General features: G+C 38.6%; 1 pseudogene; it reads right to left on the minus strand.

Annotated features, from left to right (window-relative positions):
* Nucleotides 1–13,104: 13,104 nt before the first annotated feature.
* LOC114821579 (large ribosomal subunit protein eL38z/eL38y-like) lies at nt 13,105–13,388 on the minus strand (annotated as a pseudogene).
* Nucleotides 13,389–20,767: the final 7,379 nt, after the last annotated feature.

A 20,767-nucleotide genomic window follows, 5' to 3' on the forward strand; every position in this document is an offset into this window, starting at 1 on the left:
TTGGCAAAGTTATGTGTGGTACCCATGAGCTACTGTTGCGTGTGGGAAGTGGGTGATTGAACAGTACGATTCATGTGCTTTCTACTTCGCCAGAAATCTTCGACAGAATGCCCATAATTTCCGCAAAGCTGAGTGTGCGTGTGACAGGTGCTGACAAGGCTGGAAAAGTATGTGCCTCTTCGATTTCTGAGATCGGCCCTCGTGGTCTCTGAGCAGCCCAGCTTTTGAGAAAGCAAGCCTCTTCGATTTCTGAGATCGGCCTTCGTGGTCTTTGAGCAGCCCAGCTTTTGAGAAAGCAAACGCCTCTTCGATTTCTGTGATCGACCCTCGTGGTCTCTGAGCAGCCCAGCTTTTGAGAAAGCAAACGCCTCTTCGATTTCTGAGCAGGCGCCTCTTCGATTTCTGAAGCTTCGTCGAGTGCAGATTTTTATAGGGGCTGACATTAAGTTCCAAAGCACACTTGAATATCCACCAGTAGAAGCTCCATTCTTGCACTTCTAAGATCTTGATTTGTCCGACCTCTTCTCTCTTCAACACCTTTGAAAATGTCTGGCTCCTCCGACCGTCATTTTGACTTGAACCTTGTTGAAGAGGCAGCCCCGCCTTCTCCAGACAACATATGGCGCCCATCTTTCTTATCCCCTACTGGTCCTCTTACCGTTGGGGATTCCGTGATGAAGAATGATATGACCGCTGCGGTAGTGGCCAGGAACCTTCTCACTCCCAAAGATAACAGACTACTTTCCAAACGGTCTAATGAGTTGGCTGTTAAGGATTCTCTGGCTCTCAGTGTTCAGTGTGCAGGTTCTGTGTCTAATATGGCCCAACGCCTATTTGCTCGAACCCGCCAAGTTGAATCATTGGCGGCTAAAGTGATGAGTCTCAAACAGGAGATTAGAGAGCTCAAGCATGAGAATAAACAGTTGCACCGGCTCGCACATGACTATGCTACAAACATGAAGAGGAAGCTTGACCAGATGAAGGAATCTGATGATCAGGTTTTACTTGATCATCAAAGATTTGTGGGTTTGTTCCAAAGGCATTTATTGCCTTCGTCTTCTGGGGCTGTACCGCGTAATGAAGCTCCAAATGATCAACCTCTGATGCCTCCTCCTTCTAGGGTTCTGTCCAGTACTGAGGCTCCGAATGATCCCCCTCCGGTGCCTTCTCTTTCTGGGGCTCTACCGACTGCTGAGACTTCTCCTAAGCAACCTTTGTGAAGGCTCCCTCTTGTTTATTTATTTTGACTCAAGTATATGTACATATTTGTAACTTATCGGGGATATCAATAAATAAGCTTTCCTTCATTTCAACGTATTGTGTTAAATACACCAATGCCTTCTTCGCTAAGTTCTTTGAATTTTCTTTTGTTGAAGCTTGTATGTTGAAGCTTTGTAAGTGGAGCATGTAGGTTGAGGTAGTGTTCCCTTAATTTCCCGAGTGAGGAAAACTTCTCGGTTGGAGACTTGGAAAATCCAAGGATGAGCGTGCTAAGTTTAACATAAAGAAACCAAAAGACGTGGATGAGCCTGGCTGCCCTAGTATAACTAGATGCATGATGGCTTGCGTCGGGATTCTTAGAAGTAGCCACAATGGTCTTTTTCAACGCTTAGCTAATTGAAGGATTTTGGGTCCCTTGGCCTAATCCGTGGGGAACCAAGCCCTAGAGATGGAGGGGGCACATTACGCAGTACATCCGATGGATGGCTGCCCTGGAACCCTAAAGCTGCTACCGAGTGCACTAAGGTAGCCTACAGTTTCCAGAAGACTGCCTACGGGTTGCCCTTCGAGCAATAAACCACGCTAAACTTATACAACCGCACATTCTTGTGAAAGGTTAAACAAGCTAGCGTGCATATACGAAGTTTTATCCACTACCGACATGCTACGTAGTCGATAAGCTTCACCTCTGCCAAAAGCAGAATAACTCACACCAAGTCCTAAAGTGTTGTGATACTTGTTACGCAACCTACGGAAGTGGAGAAAGCCAAGGTTAATAGCCTAGTGGTCGCGCAGACTTATTTGCTTCTGTAAGTAAGGCGTCCGGCTGCCGACCCTATGGCTAACAACTTTGCAAAGTTCTACACCAACACCTACTCTGCAAAGGCTACGCGGCATGTCTGCTTATAAAAAAGTAGCATGCTTGCCACTAGTCTATAAAGTCCAAAGGTTAGGGCTTGAACAAAAGAAGCGAAGATGAAGAAAAGCAAAGGAAGCAAGTTTATTAAATTTTCTAGCAAAGTTGATAAACAACTAGAAAAGATCGAAGGAGTTCAAGAAAAGCAAAAAGCAACAAGGGAAACAAAGAAAATCCTAAAGACTACCTAGAAGACTTCTCTTCAACAGCTTGGACACTCCACGACTACTCGGTCGCCACACCTTCAACAGCCGCGACATTCTCATCAGCAGCATTATCCAACGCTTCACCCCCGGCTGCACCAGCCTGGACACCAACATCTCCGACCACTTTACCAATGAAGGCCTGAAAGTAAAGGTGAACAAGTATTCCAGAGAAATAGAGAATGTCTCGAAACCTCGAGCCCATCATTCTCACCCTTCAGCTGCTCATTCTCCTCGAGCAGACCAACATGGATGTGCTGCAGCTCATCCACTTCCTTCTTCAGACTTTTATTGATCTTCAGTGCACCTTGAAGTTCTAACACTTAGGGTTCAAGCCTATCGACGATTCTCTTGAAGTGGATCACTTGATTATAAGCAGCAATACACTCTTCATCCTTTGCATAGGCAGCAGAATGAAGCTCAGAAACGACGTGCTCAAAATCTTGAATCTAAGTGGGGGCAGAGATATTAGACCTCTTCAAAGCAACAAGCTCATAATCTAACCTCTTAATCTCCTCAGTCGAGGAATAACCTTTAGCTGCCATAGTCTTCGCCACCTCCTTGGCAGCCTTGCTATATCTGCATCATAGCAAGCAGATCGGTCATTATATATTATGTCGTATGCTTCGCAAAGGAACTTGGGCAACCAAACCTTTCTAACGCCATCAACAAATTTGGCACAAGCGTCCATGTCTTCAAGCAGATCTGGTTTTAAGAGCACACATATCTCATCAGCCTCCCTAGAAGCAAGCTTAGTGGATTTCTAACAGCTGCCCATGCAAGCAGTCTCTTCCTTCCCAGCAGGCGAATCAGTCTTGGTACCAGAGGAAGTGGGCCTTGGCGCCACCTTAGCTATAGAGTCCATCTCATTACTCTTTATAATAGCAAGCTTCTCCAAATGTGAACTAGACTTGGCTCTCAACGGATGTCTTGGTACAGACTTCGGCACTAGGGGCATGAAGGGACCTTTACATTGAGCAATTCTATCAGCAATCGTACAAGCCATTCTCGACATGGCCAGCGCCACATGCTCAGATCTAGCAACCTCATTTCTCTTCCCATTGGAAGAAGTCATGTCAATCACAGACCTCTCGGCAGCAGGCAGACCCTGACAAGCAGTGGATGAAGTCTTCAGTTTTTCACAACCACCATCTCTTGAGTAGGCGGGAAGATATCTTCTTTCCACCTTCATTCATAATAGGTTACATAACAACGTTCAGACAAGCCAATGCATCCGCCTTGATCCTCTTTACCTCATCTCTCGGAAGTAGCCTATTTTTCTCCCGACAAAGAGGACTAAGCAACTAACGTCATTCGCATTACTCAGCAGAGAAGCTCAACCCAGCATTCTAGCGGGTAGAAGGTCTGCATGCCCAACATTCCAGCAGCTTATGAAGCCCGCGACCTTCTCATTTCTCTCAATCGCCAGCTTAGCCCGCGTCAGGTCTAAATGCCTAAAGGATATGAGTCATGCGACTACCCTAGCACTGCACCCCAGCACCTCAGTTCACAGCCCCAGCTGTTCAAGCTGCCCTTGGCTCTAGCTAAACCAAACAACCCAGGCAGTGGTCCCTGCCACAATTCCTTCTCGACCCATGCCGAGCCGACTCTTGGCCTTTCCTAGCCGATGTGTTGCACCACCCCGGCGATTGCCCCACAATAGCACTATCCAAAAAGAAGACAAGAAAAATTAAAATTTTCTTACATCGATGCGGCACGGAGAAGACAAAGAAATCAACGAAAGACGGTCATTTGCACGGACAAGATGTAGAAGATTGCTAGAAGAGGAGGAACAAATATCCTCTAAGCTCTCTTTCTCTCTCTCTTGTAGGGTAGAATAAATCACTCTCCAAAGTTGATTTAATAACCCACTTCAGGTGGACTTAAATAGGCTTTGAGAGAAATTTATTTCCTTTTCCTATAAGGATTTTATTTCCTATTAAAGCCAGAAAATCTCTACACATGTTGCCCTTTCCTGCGAGCAGCCCAACATGTGTGAGTGCATTTGTGGAGCCAAAAATAATCACAAAGCCACACATGGATTCTTGGGTAGAAGAGAACAAAAATACCCTTGAGGCATACTGGGATTCCTACGCGCGAGCAGCTGGCAATCATCACTAAACCAAGTCAAAAGTGCCCAAAGGAAGGTAACAAATTCATAGTTATCTCATCTATCCTCATCTTAGGTAATTACTTTATAACCTACAAATTATTTCATATAAATAGAGATTAATTGGCTAATTAATGGATTAATTCCTAATTAATCCATTAATCACCCATTATATCAAATAAACCACCCAAAACCACATAAATGGCCGGCCATCCCCATCTAAAAAGGGATCCATCCTATTTCCTACTTTTCCTTACCCTTTTCTCCCCTTTTTAGCTAATTATTTAGTTATTCTTTATAACCTTTTCATAACCTAATTATCAATTTATTCTAAATAAATATGTAACCACCAATTTATTCTTTAAGGTTTAATTAGCCAATAAATTGGCTAATTAAACCAAAATCTCAACCATAAAAACTCCTTCAAGGGCCGGCCATTCGTTGGAAAAAATGGCCAAGCCTAGCCCTATAAATAGGCTCCTATTTTCACCAAAAACTCATTCCAACACTTTGGCGAAAATCCCAAAATTCTCTAAACACTCTTTCTCTCTAAATTCTAACTTTGGCATCGGAGGTTCTTCGGCCAAAGCCCCCCCATTCATCGTGAGCGCGTGAGGCTCTTAGCCTTAACCTAAGGTGTTAATTGTTTTGTAGGTGCAAAATTGTCCAAGATCAAGGAGGAAGAAATTTGCATCCACGGCAATGTTATATATGAACTTACAAATTCATTACAATGTTAAACATTCACTAAAAAATCCGTTATTTTTTCTGTTAATTGCTGACATGGCAAGCGTGAGACCACATCCTCACCCAACTAAAGTAAAAAATTAATTAAATATTAATAAATAGAGGATAAATCATTCACATTTTTTTATTTTAAAAAATATGGGACCCGCATCCATCTCTCCTCTCATTCCTTCACCACTAAAGCCACAACCCATCCCACACCGCCACCCTTACCCGCCAATCACCCACATCCAAGGTTGGGCTCACCACTGTTACTCCCACCCGACAATCACCTCCGACTTATCGTGATCCATGACGAAGTTTATTTTCCGACGAGGCCTATTTTACCTATTGACATCATCATTGCAGATGAGGCCCGATGACATCATTAGTTCCGTGAACCAGATATCATTAGTTCTGCGAACTGCGAGTCCACCTCTGAAATCTTAGATCCACTCGGAATTAGTCCCCTGGCTGGCGGCAAAGCAACCCAAACGGAGCCGTCCGCGCAGGCTCTATCCCTACCCACCGATGTCTCCATCCTTGACGTCAGCAAGCATAATTCAACCAAATGGGCTGGTGCCCACCACGGTCTCGCCTTCCTTACGACACTGGCGCCAGGGATGCCGTCGTAGAGATTCTCGATTTGAGGGAGTTAGAGGAGAAGGAAGGAGGTATAATTGTTTACATCTAGTTGGAGGCTATGGCAGCGGGTCTTGCGGTTGGGGCTATGGGTGAGAAATACAGAAAGTGTTGCGTGCTGGAGAAAGATGAGAGATTTTTTTATTAATTTTAATTTTGTTTAGAACTAAAAAATCTTTCATTTGTTAGTATTTAATTAATTGTTTAACCTAGTTAGGTAAGGGAGTGGATCTCCTGTTTGTCACGTTAACACTTAACATAAAGATTAACATAAAAGTTGATGGACGTATAACATTGCAACGAATTCAGAAACTGATGTATGGCATTGCAGTGGTTAAATGATGAAGTATGATATTGTTATGGGCCCCAAGGTTGAGGTGGTAAAATGTAATGTACCCTAGATTTTTCTATTTAAATGCAAAAAATAATAGATCAACACATTCCACTTAGATAGTTTTTGTGGCTTTTGATCGATAGTAGTAGTTATATAAAAAGACTATGAATCGTTAAGCTATTTACATGCAAAAAAACATTAGTGAATATTGTTTTATGGGTAAATTACATAGTAGCCCCTTGGATTTGAGGTCTATTACAACCCCATACATCTTTAAAACATTTCACTTTCATAGCTCACGTACTATTTTATTTCAAAATAATACATCCATTACATTTTTCATCCATTGATCCATTAAGCGCTGACGTGGCTGCCAAATGTGTACCACGTGGAAATTTTTTGTTTTAAAAAAACCTAAATCTTCAACCAAAAAAAAAAAAAAAAACTTAGAAAACCCAAATCCCATCACCCCACCCCTTCCCCCCGCTTGCGGAAACCCCATCCCTTCATCATCTTCCCCATCCATTGTCCCTCCCTACAACCCAAATCCAAAACCACTCCCACACATCCTCCACATCCTCCTCTGCACCCATCCTCCACCTCCTCTGCACACCCATCTTCCTATCTCTGCCCCCCCCCCCCACCCAAGCCCAACCTGCAACCCAAAAAAATTATAAAAAAAAAAAAAAAAAAAAAACCTAGAAAACCCAAATCCCATCACCCCCCCCCCGGGAGCCGCCCGCCGAAACCCCATCCCCTTCTTCCCCATCCATCATCCCTCCCTGCAACCCAAATCCAAAACCATTCCCACCCATCCTCCAAATCCTCCTCCGCACCCATCTTCCCATCTCCCCCCCCCCCACCCGAGCCCAACTTGCAACCCAAAAAAAAAAAAAAAAAAAAAACAACCATCTTCATCTTTCTCGACCTCCCTTCCCTGCAACCCACCATTTTCTTCTCCCTCCCGTATCCCCCAAACCCACCGTGCACCCATCCTCAACCCTCACCTCCTCACCCACTACCTGCAATCTAGAAAAGACAAAAAACAAAAAAAAAAAAAAAACCCATCTCCATTTCCCTACAACCCAGATCCCATCTTCCCCAATGAGTGTGGATTTAAGGAGTGGGGTGTGTAGAGGAGGGAAGAGGGTGGGTGCGGAGGGTAGGTGCGCGGGTGGGTGCAGATGAGGACGTGGAGAATGGGTGCGGTGGGTTTAAGGAAGACGGAAGGGTGAAGAAAGGGGTGGGTTGCGAGGAAGAGGGGTTGGGGAAGATGAAGATGAGTTTTTTTTTTTTCTTCTTCTTCTGGGTTGCAAGTTGGGTCGGGGAGAGAGGGAGGGAAGACGAAGTGGGGGTTGCGGGCGGGGGAGGTGTGTTTCAGCTTTTATTTTTTGTTTTTTTTTATTTTTATTTTTATTTATTTATTTATTTAGAAGATTCAGGTTTAAAAAAATATATTTTTTTTGCCATGTGGCACACATTTGGCAGCCACGTGGCACAAATGTGGTAGCCACTTTAGCACTTAACGGATCAATGGATGGAAAATGTAACGGAGGTATTATTTTGAAATAAAATAGTACAAGAGGTATGAAAGTGAAATGTTTTAAAGATATTGTATGGGGTTGTAATAGACCTCAAACTTGAGAGGCTACTATGTAATTTACCCTTGTTTTATTTACATTGATAAAAGATGACATAAGTTGTTCACTGGAATACAAAAAGTTTTTCTGCAGTACTCTTCGTTGCCAAGAAAATAGCTTGAGCAACGAAAAAAAAAATGAAATATTGAAATACATGCAATGAATTTGCTTGTCAATAGTTTTATATTGTATAGAAAAATAAGAATAAAGTATGGTTATCTAGTTTCTTTATAAGTTGGAGAGGATTTTTTTCAGCGATTTGATATGGATGCCATCAATCTCTTGTATGTTTGCCTTTGAGATTTCTTTTGTCTCACTATTTTAAATATATTGCAAAGATTGATAAAACTAAATGTATATTAGATCAATATTGTATAACAAAAGATATTGTTAAGTAGGGTGTAAACTTTTTTCGTGACTAATAAAAAAAGGCCTTTTGGTTGATTCTCTTTTTCTTTTGAGTGACTCTGCATTTGTCTCATGTGTTGTAATGAAAGATGATATTGTGGTAGAAGACATTGTAGTTTCTCTGTGCAAAGACTTTGGAGTTGTTGGTAGCATGGTTGTGTCTTCTGAGACACCATAGATGAGAATGTCATTTGATGTCATGTCATTTTTCTGGTTCCAAGTTGCATATGAAATTTTTTACTATGTCCTATCAGTTTGAAAAATTCATTTGGTAACTTTTGTTGATCTACAAGGCTTTGATTGATCACGAAGTCTTTGCAGCTTGTACAAAACACTTTTTTTACCAAATTTATTGATTTCATTGGTTTCATCTTCAAGAACCAATGTTACTTTATACATGTGGCATAAGTGAAATTATGGCCATCATTCCCTATTGCCAACCTCAGTGGCAGAGATATGAAGGGACCAGGAAGTCCCAGACCCATCCTAACATTTGTTTTCAAGAAGAAAAGTTTAGTGTTATGTTTATGATTTTCAAGGTTTTATGTAGGCTCAGGGCCCCAATTTGACATTTTTACTTTAATTACCTTATCATGTTTGATTTGAGGTTGGTGATTCATTTGGAGTTCAGGCAATCCGTTGCTTGTGAGCTTTGAGAACCAATTTCTCACACATCCACAGACAAAAGTGAGAATCAATAGCATTTGCCCAGGATCTCTAATGAGGGGAGAATGAGGTTGAAAAAAATGGTGTGCTTGAATCTAGAAAGGATTGCTTACATATCTCTGGGATGAGGAATCAAACCACGAGTGTAGTATTAAGGAAGAATGGTGTGAACCATCCTTGACGACTAGCCTATGGCAGGGGGTTAAGGAGATGAGTTCTCCATGGACGTGGCTACGCGTAGGCAGCGTATGGACCTCTATTAGGCATGGATAGAATATGTGTGTAGTCTGAGCGGAGAGAGAGAGAGAGAGAGAGAGAGAGAGAGAGAGAGAGAGAGATGTTCCCCTAATAAATACCCATGCTAAAGTATTTATAGGGATCTTGAAAGTCCTTGTAAGGAAAGTGATCCCAACTAAATCGGGGGATATCTAGGAGGAAATCTATGAAAAGATACCCAATCCTTATAGGATCATGATTATGTTGCTTAATCCCCAAATATCGTAATTTGACTTGGGTCAAGGTTTCCTTACTTGGGAGACAAGTAATATCTTTAATATGCCTAAGTCTAGCTTGCCAGATTACATTATAAACTGTTGGCTGAAGTTCCAAATGCATAGCTGAAAAGATGGATGTAAGGTGGAATGTGCCTTTATATATTCTTGGAATGACTTAGATGGCATGGAAAATATTTTAGCAAGTTTATTTTACCCAAGTTATTAAGCTAGTTAGAGTAAAACACTTTGAATTTTTCATCATTTGCTTCCTAATAGCATAATATAGTTTAATTCGTCAATCTTAACGACGCATGCTAACTTCGAAGTAAGGAGTCATGAGACGAAACATGGGTAAGCTTGTGGGTTAGGACAGAGATCGAAGCCATACATAAGTAATAATGTTGATTCGAAAAAAATGTCATATCACAAACTTAGTATTTATAAAGATTTTCAATGCGACATCGGAGTACCACCTTACTCCGACACTAAGTCTAAAGCCCATAAGAAATCTTTTGCCCCAGGCTTGCTGTAATGCATTAATCCGATTAAGGATGATATAAGTGTTGAATCATACTTGAAATGGCCTCTAGATTTTAATGTCAGTTCGACATGTTTGAGCTTTCTTGTTTGTTGATTCCGTTTGTTCTTTCACCTTGGCCCCATTCTAAGTCAAAAGATCTTAATAATGCATCGTGTAATCAAGAAGGGGATTCTTTCCTAGTTTGAATTGCGTGTTTATCCATAGTGAATCTTAAACAAAAATTCGTTAGGGACTTGGTCGCCTGCATATGGATCAAAAACACCTTTAGAATCTTGTTGTCAAACCCTATACGTCAGACTTGAGCATTTCCACGTATCGGAGCTTCATGGGAATAAAATTTCTCTTGAGGATTTCCTAAAACGTACTTGACTTACTATGCTTGTCTAGGATAGAAGTAGTCGTGCTCAGGGTCGGAGTTCAGAGCCATCCTCGGATGATTTGCAGATCGCCATTTCGACTATTCCCTCGAATGGTGTAGAGCCCAGGTTTGAATCTTATAACCCACAATCTTTCTAGTTGTATAATCTTTCTGGAAACCGGATGGTGCACTAAACTTCAGGGTCACAGGGCCATCTACTCATGCCCGTAGCTTGCTAATCCTAGTCGCGCTTATTACAGCTCTAGCCTCTCAAGCTGCTAATTGAACAATATGGAATGGGCTAAAAGATACTCCTCTGACACTCCTCTGACACTCCTCCGACACTATCAACTTGAAATTTTAAACTTGCGATATTGTGAAGTTTCAAAGCTCTTTAGTTCTGGAATTTAAGGTATTCTTTGTAGTGTAAAGAATGGTGTAAGAAAGAACAAACAATAGCGAGAATCTGAAAAATATTATTCCCATCTTTGGGTCTCCTGTCCTGAACATGTATTTAATCATTTATGTAATTAAATAATTAAAATTACTTATCTCTTGGAACACTACCATGGTTTGAACCAAGGTTGTTCACCCATTGGATGGGCCTTCAAGTTGTTTTCCTCATTCGTCTTCGATGATGCCTTATTCAAACATATTCAATTCACATAATATTGTAATATTTTGAATATAATGCATGCACAATTTATGTAGAATTTATAATTCGTAAAACGTAACGTAGGGTAATACATTGTGGTGAAGGTTTATACAATTAAGGCTGAAAAAATATTAAGATAAAAACCATTGTTTTACAAGAACCTGAATCACGATGATGAATATTGTGAATGAGTTTGTAGGAACTCCTCCTCTGGATTTCAAATTTCCATTTTTGGAGCTTGTATCACGTTTAACACAAGGAAAAATAAGAGCTAATTTGGTATTCCTGTGTTTTTTAAAATCAGCTTCTGTTTTGCTGTGAGAATAAACAACTGCAAAATAAAGCAGTTAAGTGTTTGGTAAATTTTTATTGTAAAAGTGCTTTTAACAAAAAAAAAGTAGTATTTAAGTGTTTGATAAACTTTTATATAAAACTAATGTGGCAATGCGAAATGATTAAAAATGATATGATTTTAAATGTAATATAATAATTATCTAATATAACTTCTTTTTTTTATTTATAATTTTTTATTTTAATCTCTCTTTAGAATTCTAGAAGCATTTAGACTCTTCGATTCTACTCTAACTATCATCTCCCTCATTTTCACCGTCTGATTCTCACGCATCCTCTTCGACCTCATTTTCTCCGTCCTCACCTTCATTTTCTCCGTCAGCACCACCATAGCCACCACCCAGTCATCGGCCCGATTATTACAATCGAAATTTCTCCCTTCGTCTCCTGCTTATTCCACAGAGAGATACAGATAGAGAAAGGGACTACAACAGCCGGAGCAGATTAAGGGTATGATGCCAGGAGAGGGAGTCCTAGAAGAGGGTTTAGACTTGGGGAGGTGAATTGAGTTTTGTTTGTGAGTTTGTGCTTTTATTTTATGTTTGTTTTCTGAGATAATACGTCATCATCACCTCTGTCTGGATCCAATCTGATCATCTCTCTCATCTATTCGACTGATTCTTGCTCGGATTTTGGGATGGAAGATTGTAAGCCGGAATCTTTTACTCGCGATCCAATCCGAAAATTTTAAAAAATGATTTCTCAGAAAGATTGAATCTCTTTCTTATTTGTGTATTTGGAGGATCTGGAAGGAGGATAGGGATGAACGTTGGTGCAGGTTTGATGGTTGGTGTTGAGCGGGAGTGGGTGGGACGACTGCGGTCCTAGGTTCCAATGCAGGGGGCGAACGAGAGTCGGAGATTCTAGCTTGAGTGTTAATGACAAGGCTTGTATTTTTGTAAAAACGACGAAGGTGTTATTGAACGAGAGTTAGAGATTCTAGTTTTCCAAAGCACCATTTAGCTTCTACAGCTTTTCTGATGATTTCTGCCGTCAATCACCAAAGCTTCCAAAATAATTCTTTTTTTTTTTGGAGTTTACCAGACACCTTAAACATAAAAAAACTTAAAAAGTAAGCAGTTTTATTTTAAAATACCTCAATGCCAAACTAGTACTAAATTGAATTGATAAAAGTATATGAATAAAATCAAATAAGAACTATCTTTTGACAAAAAATTTTAAAAAAAAATCGAATAAGAATAACTAAAGGGTAGCACTCCCCTGATTGAAGCTAGATGAATTATCCTTAGCGTAGCGTCAAGATTGTGCTGATAACGTGTTGTGACATATTTTCTATGAGAAAAGGAGAGAGAGGTGCGACACAAGGGAAGAGAGAGATGGAAAAAAGTGGGTTGAGGAATTATGTGTATTATTCTCCAATCCTTGTGCCATTATTTATAATGTGTTATTCTCCAATTGTCCAATCGAGTATCCTAAATAAACCCACAAATGATTTATACAATCAAACAAATGCTAGAAGTATATTCATAATATTTTTTTCCTTATCATCAAATTTGAAGTACTTTTCATTAAAATTTAAGTCTTTATTATTAAATAAAGTTACTAGGTGGTTTTTTGTTAAAAAGAAGTTTGCTTAAGCTCATTTCATTAAAGCACCCCTTATTTTGAAGGAAAACTAACAAAAAGTAAAAAAAAAAATTAATTAATTAAATTTAATGAAAAATGAAAAATAAAAGTATAGTGAATAGCAGTGGCGGATCCAGGAAATAATGTTAGGGGGGTCAATAAGGATAGCGCGCAGCGCGCAACTTTTTTTTAACAGAAACGGCATGCATATCGTCATTTCATCGAGTCTTGGTAGGATAGTGCGACCAGCTACTCCAAAATCCTTGTTCAAAGGTCCTGAACGTTCAAACCTGGAGGAAGAGATTGCTAACTTGTCGCCCTTCTCGGAATCAAACACACAAAGTGTGTAAAGGTACTTGGAGCACCGAACCTTGAACTTGACAGCATCCTTGGTCCTCTTGATTTTGACATTGCGGGCATCCTTCCTTCTTGCAGTTAGAAGGAAATCCTTGATCTCATGGATCTGCTTCGGCATTTTGCTTGTTGCTCGGTCGAGACCGGAGGCTGCGAGTTCTCTCTCAAAGTCCGAGGAGGCTATCAACGCGCCAGCAACCTCCTTCTTCTTCAACCTGCAAGCGACCTCTTTCTTCTTCTTTCAGACATTTCGTCAACCACATGGTGTGTAGCTCCAAGAGGTCGCATCAGCAGCTCCAAGGTTATTTCCATGGCTTCCAATGGGTCGTGTGACCCCATTGACCCCACTGTGGATCCGCCCTTGGTGAATAGTACCAGAGAGTGTTTTGTTAAAACTCTCTTATTTTAAATGGTCCCCACCATTTTTTTTTCTCTAAACTCACTGCCCGACAAATGACTATCGTCTTTTAGTACATTGAGCTTAAAGCAATAGTAATATTGCTTGTGATTAATAAAAATATTTCAAAATATATATATTTGTTAAATGTGAGGGTTAAATTGTGATACTCAAAGCGATTAAGAGCATTTATTATGCGTCTGATTTTTGTCCTAAGTTTCTCCACAACCCTAATATCGTTGGTATAAAACGTGTGAAAACAACACAAATTCTAGAAAGTATTTGCAAGTACTTTTGAATATATCCAACAAGTTTTTGTGGGATCAAAAACTTTTCTAGTTGATGAATTGTTATCCTAACAATAATAATCTCATCGCGAGAGGATAGGAATTTTTTTATCTTATTATTAAATGGATGACTTGCAGGGAAGAAAGACCTAATGCCAATAAGTCCACCACTGCATAATAATCTGAGTTTACTTTCATGAAGTTTTTTGGTTTTCAACATTTCACAAATTAAGTTTTTTTCATCCTAGTCCGGTATCTAAAGTCATAATTCTATGACACTTTCATACATCCGTTAAGTTTTTCGTCAAAATCTCTGTTAATTGATGACGTGGTGCTCATATGGACAATAATTGAGCATCACGTGTCAATCTGGGTTCACGTGGATATTAAAAAAGAAAAAAAACTAAAACAATTTTTTTTTTAATTTTAAACACTAAAAACCAAACCTAAACCTAAAAAATTTAAAACTGCCCCCTTGGCCATCGCCCTCCTCTTCGCACAATTTACAAACCCAACTACCAACCCTTCGACCATATCAATCAACCCGAATGAGATGACCGAGATATGATTGAAGGAAAATAGTCCGCTGCACAATCTCTTCATCTCCGGCGACGGCGGCACAAGCACAAAATCATCTTTACACTCCTTCCAACTCTTGCCAGACAATTTCTAGCAAAACTTCATTGACGGTCTTGGGCAGCAGCGCTGATGAACCATTAATTTTTGCAGCAGCGTCGAGTAGTGTTATTTGGGTGTCGAGGAAGGTGGCGTCGGTCATGCAGGTGGGGTTGGAGGGGTAGAGGACGCTGCCAACAGTCATGGAGCCAATTGGAAGCGACGGTGGTGGGCTTGGGCTTTGTAGCGGAGGAGAAATTGAAAGGGTATAGGGACAGATCCGAGTTTTGTGATCTCGGCGACAAAGACATTTGCTTCGACGACGCCGTCTCTTCTGTCGTTGATTTCTCAAGCCCCTCGAAATTTGTCCACTCTCTCTAGAATTGGAATTTTTAGGGTTCTGATTTTTTTGTTGTTGTTGGGATTAGACTTGGACCAGAGCACAGAGAGGAGCAGCCTTTTCAACGAGCGAAGCAAAGCAGTTTTCCAAAGGATGGTGGCTTAGGTAGCGGCTTGGATGGTCTCAGTGGACTGGGAGGAACAAGTGGGTTGGGTTAGGCGGTGCGGCTGATGGCTTTCTGTGTTGGATGGAGAAGAAGAAACAGAAAGAGGCAGAAGGTTGGGTGCAGAGATGGTTGCAATTTTAAATTTTTTAGGTTTAGGTTTGGTTTTTAGTTTTTTAAATTCTAAATTTTTGTTTTAGTTTTTTTCTTTAATCTTCTAATATCCACGTGGACTCAGATTGACTCATGGCGCCCAATCATTGTCCACATAGGCACCACGTCATCAGTTAACAGAGATTCTAACGGAAAACTTAACGGAAGTATGAAAGTGTCTTAGAATTATGATTTTAGATACCACTGGGATGAAAAAAACTTTATGTATGAAATGTTGAAAACCAAAAAACTTCAAAATGAATTTTGGAGCGACTTTCTCTTGAGCATAAGATAATCAAACGGACGAATTTTAGAGCGATTCCAATTGTAGGAGGTTTGAGAGTTTTTTTAAGATGATTGTACTAAGCCGTTTGACCGTGGTAATGAAATAAAGGCACAGCGTGTAGCTTTGTCAAATTAACTTTTTGGACATTGTGGGTATTTTGGAGGTCAAGATGATATATTTTCAAGAAGATTACTTCTGAGAATTTGTTAGGGACGACTTAAGCTTTGAAAAGACACCTTTTGAGACCAATCGGAGTTGATTTGATCGGTGAAAAGTCTGGTTTTCTGATAAGTCCGAATTTCAGTTCAAATAGGAAACATTTTATTTGCTAGTTTATTATTTTATTATGTTTCTTGGTTTTTTTCTAAGACCTTTTTCTAGGTAGGGTTTGAGTTTGTAGTAGTATAAATAAGGCTATTTAGTCATTATGGTAAAAGGGAGAAACTACTTTAGAGAGCTTTTGACGATTGAAATTTACTTTCAATGTGTTTTCTTTCCAAGTTCTTAATAATATTTTGTTTTATGATTGTTCGTAGCTAGTTTCTTTTACTAGGGCGAGGCCACGAGTCTTAGCAAGAATATGTAATTTCTTTTCAATTTACTTATGATATTATGTATGCATGTTTTGAATTATTAATCATTGTTTTAAACTATCTAATTGTCTTAGTAATTTATGACCATTAGGATATTTAGAAAACTAATTCGATGCAATTTTGGTCGAAATGTTCCTTGAAATTGGTGATCGCTTTTTATGATTTAATAATTGTAATTTCATTTAGGATGAACACCACGTGTTAAGGGTTGCATGGTTTTTCTAAGGCTTTTCATAAAATCTTAATGAGTATTTCATGTTTATATTTGATTTGAATGTCCGAACCGATTGCTTGTTAGATATGCGTTTTATGTTGAAGGTTCCAAGTAAATAATTGAATTATTACTTAAATGTTGATAAACATATTCATTTTTTATTGGTGATACATTGATAAATTTTGTCTTTAAATTTACTCTCCTTAATATTGCTCTTTGAGAAATAAGTCGAAAACTTTTCCTCGAATAAGGAGTGGATGAAAATGATTAATTAGCTAACACATGAATCACTGAATATTTACTTTTGAGAAGTAGATATGAAAACATCTGCAACAATGAGTGGAGCTAAGTGAAAATGATTAATTCATTAACACATGAATCATTTGAGGTACCTAAAGCACCTCATTAATTATTTATGGTGCCTTAAACACCTTTCGTCTTTTTTTTTTATTCTCCGTATAATTTATTTTTTTCCTTGATGTCAGCAAAGTCAGATCAAAAAATTATTTAACATAGACTCTCATTTCCCATACGACATGAGCAGTCACATCAGAAAAGCTGTTAATATATGACTGGAAATTGGGAAAGAGATCCTCTCCGGTTCTCTTTCATCTAAGTTCAAGTGATCCGGACTTTTAAAATTTAATTCAATGACTAAAATTATTATAACTTATAAAGGGAACCCATGTTTTTAGCCGTTGGATCAAATTTCAAATGCCCAAATCACTTGATATTAGGCCGGGCAATTCCTGACACGACCCGATAACCCGACACGACACGATATGAAATTAACAAGTTTTCGGGTCGACACGATAACGAATCGGGTTGTTATCGAGTAACCCAATAAGCACCTTTTAAGATAACGGGTTAGTTCGGGTATACACATGGGTAACACGATACACGATAAGTAAAATATTAATTTTATAATTTTATAATTTTATAACCCTTAAAAATACTATAATACTTATATATATTAATTTAACAAAAACTATAATAATTATATATATATATATATTAAATTAAATATTAAAAATTGGTGACCATTAGATTGGTTTAAATATATATACCATTCAATTTCTTAAGTTTTATACGTACATAAATAAATTTAAATCTACTTAATAAATATATATACATACACCATTGAACTTGATGGGATACGAATTCTACAAAACTAATTTCAACAATCCAACCGTCAAACTTATTTGTATATGCTTCAAGATCACATCAGCAAAAAATCGCAAAAAAAAAAAAAACATTCAGAGATTAAGTAGTGGGATAAAACTTTTCAACGGTTATCAACGAAAAATCACAATTTAACCGTTATTTTAACTCCAATTTTGATGATTTTTTATAGTTACACTCATTGACCCTATATGAATACAATAAATGAACTCGATCTTCAATTTAAAATATTTACACTAATGGATACCACAAAATCTTATGTTATACATAATGAAAATATGAATAAACTCTTAAGTGTTAGTGAATCTATTGTTTTTATGGGATATGCATTCTACGAAACTAGTTTCAACGATCCAACAGTCAAACATGTTTGTATATACTTCAAGATCGCATACGCCAAAATTTGCAAAAAATAAACATTCAGAGATCAAGTCACGGGACAAAACATTTTTACGGTTATCAACAAAAAATCACGATTTAACGGTTATTTTAACTTTGATTTTGATGATTTTTTACAGCTACACTCCTTGACCCTATATGAATACAATGAATGAACTCGATCTTCAATTTAAAATATTTAGACTAGTGGATACTACAAAATCTTATGTTATACTTGATGAAAGTATGAATAAACTCTTAAGTGTTAGTGAATCTATTGTTTTGATGCGATATGCATTCTACGAAACTAGTTTTAACGATCCAACCATCAAACATGTTTGTATATACTTCAAGATTGCTTACGCCAAAATTTGCAAAAAATAAACATTCAGAGATCAAGTAACAGGACAAAAAATTTCGACGGTTATAAACAAAAAATCATGATTTAACGGTTATTTTAACTCCGATTTTTTTATTTTTTGTAGCTACACTCCTTGACCATATATGAATACTATGAATGAACTCGATATTCAATTTAACATATTTACACTAGTGGATACAACAAAATCTTATGTTATACTTAGTGAAAGTATGAATAAACTCTTAAGTGTTAATGAATCCATTGTTTTGATGCGATACGCATTATACGAAACTAGTTTCAACGATCCAACCGTCAAACATATTTGTATATACTTCAAGATCGCATATGCCAAAAATTGCAAAAAAAACAAACATTCAGAGATCAAGTAACGGGACAAAACTTTTCGACGGTTATCAACGAAAAATCACGATTTAACGGTTATTTTAACTTCGATTTTGGTGATTTTTTGCAGTTACACTCCTTGACCCTATATGAATACAATGAATAAATTTGATCTTCATTTAAAATATTTACACTAGTGGATACCACAAAATCTTATGTCATGATGATTGATGAAAATTGAGGATTTTGTAAAATGAATAACATGCAAGCTTTGCTTTCCATTGGCAAGGTTTAAACTTTCGAGAAAGGCTTCACAACCTTGAAAACAAAAACTCCTTCATTTTGCATATCCTTGCACATTTAATATTTTGTGATAGACTAGTAGTGTATGGATGTTTGTTTATTAGACTCTTATTTTCAAGTGTATATGTAGTACTTAAACGACAAATGTGTTTTAATGTTTTGAAGTAATATTTATGTGGCAATGTGTGGTATGTGCAAATTTAAGAAAATATATATATTTTTCTTAACAGTCATAATGGGTCATAACGGGTCCGTTGGGTAAAGTGACCCGACATGTTAAGGACTCGTTAAGATAACGGGTGTGACACGACATGACCCGTTAAGATAACAGGTGTTACACGAAAACGACACGAATACGACAAACACGATCCGTTTGCCAGGCCTACTTGATATGGTGGCCTTGGTGAAAGAGATCATGGATCTCTTTCCTAGAAATTGTATGCAAACTAATAACTATAACATGAACGGATTAATAGTACTACGTCACAGTGTGCAGGGGCAAAGCTAGGAATCATGGAGAGGATGGGCGAAATTTTAAAAGATAAACGGTCTAAAAAAAATGTAGACAATCAAACTCTTTTAGATAGTAGACAATATTAGTGTCGTTCATAATTTTTTAATACAAACAAGTTATAATTGTTGCCTATAAAATTTTATGTTATGAAAAAGTTGCATAATTAACTTATTATCAAAAAAACAAAAACAAGAAGGTACAACAACCCTGTTGTCTTGTAGATCCATCCAAAGGAATCATGGGCAAGATGTCAAATTTTTTGGAAGGGGATAACCTAAAGTAATATTCTAGCCCAATCCTTTTTCACTAAGAAAATAGGTGTTTGAAATTTAGTGATTAATTTGCAAATTTACCATCCACTGTTAAGGTAGAAATTCCATGTCCGGCTGTCTGACCATGGAATCCATATGGCTCCTGATACAAACATAATCAACCTTAATATATGTGGAGAGGTTCTTCAATGTGCCCGGAATACAGGGTAAAACAACATATGTTGTCTCAAAATTGAAATTGAAATTGGAATAGGACTAGGAATATATCACAAAATCTAGAAAGTTTCGAAATATATTGTGTTATTCAAGTTTGAACTATTTAGAATGACTAACTAGTAGTCAGTACATATGTTAGTATGAATGATGTTCCAAATTTGAAATAATTCTCTCAAAAGTAAACTCCACTTATATTTTTTTGAATAAAATCTCTTTTCTTGTAACGAGTTGGAACCCTTAGAGCAGTTCCACCTTGGGCTAATGCTCGGTGGACTGGCGTTGGAACAGAGCCAGATAGCCCGAGGGACATGGTCCAGTGTGTGTTAGCGATGGAGCTCGAGCGGGCCCGAGGGAGAGGTTCGACACAAGTTGCTAGCTTGAGAGCCCGAAGGCAACTTGACGTGGGCTGACGTTAGTCACAATATAAAATTAATAAAAATATTAAATATTAATAAAAAAAGTCAAAAAAAAATAAAAACATTATAAAACCCAGTAAGCTTCGAACTCAACGACTCTCACTGGAGTTCGTCGCCGAGGCTGATGAACACCCACAGACAAATGGCAGAGATCCAATCCCTCATCCACCCTAGTTGACGCCGCACCCCACACCGCATTTGCCCTCACGCACTCGTGATCCCCTTCTTTCCACTAGCATGCCCAAATCGCACGATTTGGGATTTGTTTTTGGGGAGAGAGAGAGAGAGAGAGAGAGAGAGAGAGAGAGAGGGAGAGTTTGGTTAGGTAGTGGGGAAGATCGGGGCTGTTGATGGAGGCTGAGGTGGGTGGGATGGTGAAGATGGAGGAAGAGAGGCAGCGGTGGGGTGGTGAAGATGGAGGAAGAGAGGCGAGGAGGGTTTGGGTGCATTGGGGGGGAGGGGGGAGGAGGGGGACACAGGTTGAAAATCTGGGTGTGGGTGTTTATTTTGGTTTTTTGTTTTTTTAATA

This window comes from Malus domestica, chromosome 15 (genome assembly GCF_042453785.1).
Source record: "Malus domestica chromosome 15, GDT2T_hap1".
In the NCBI taxonomy this organism is placed as follows: domain Eukaryota; kingdom Viridiplantae; phylum Streptophyta; class Magnoliopsida; order Rosales; family Rosaceae; genus Malus; species Malus domestica.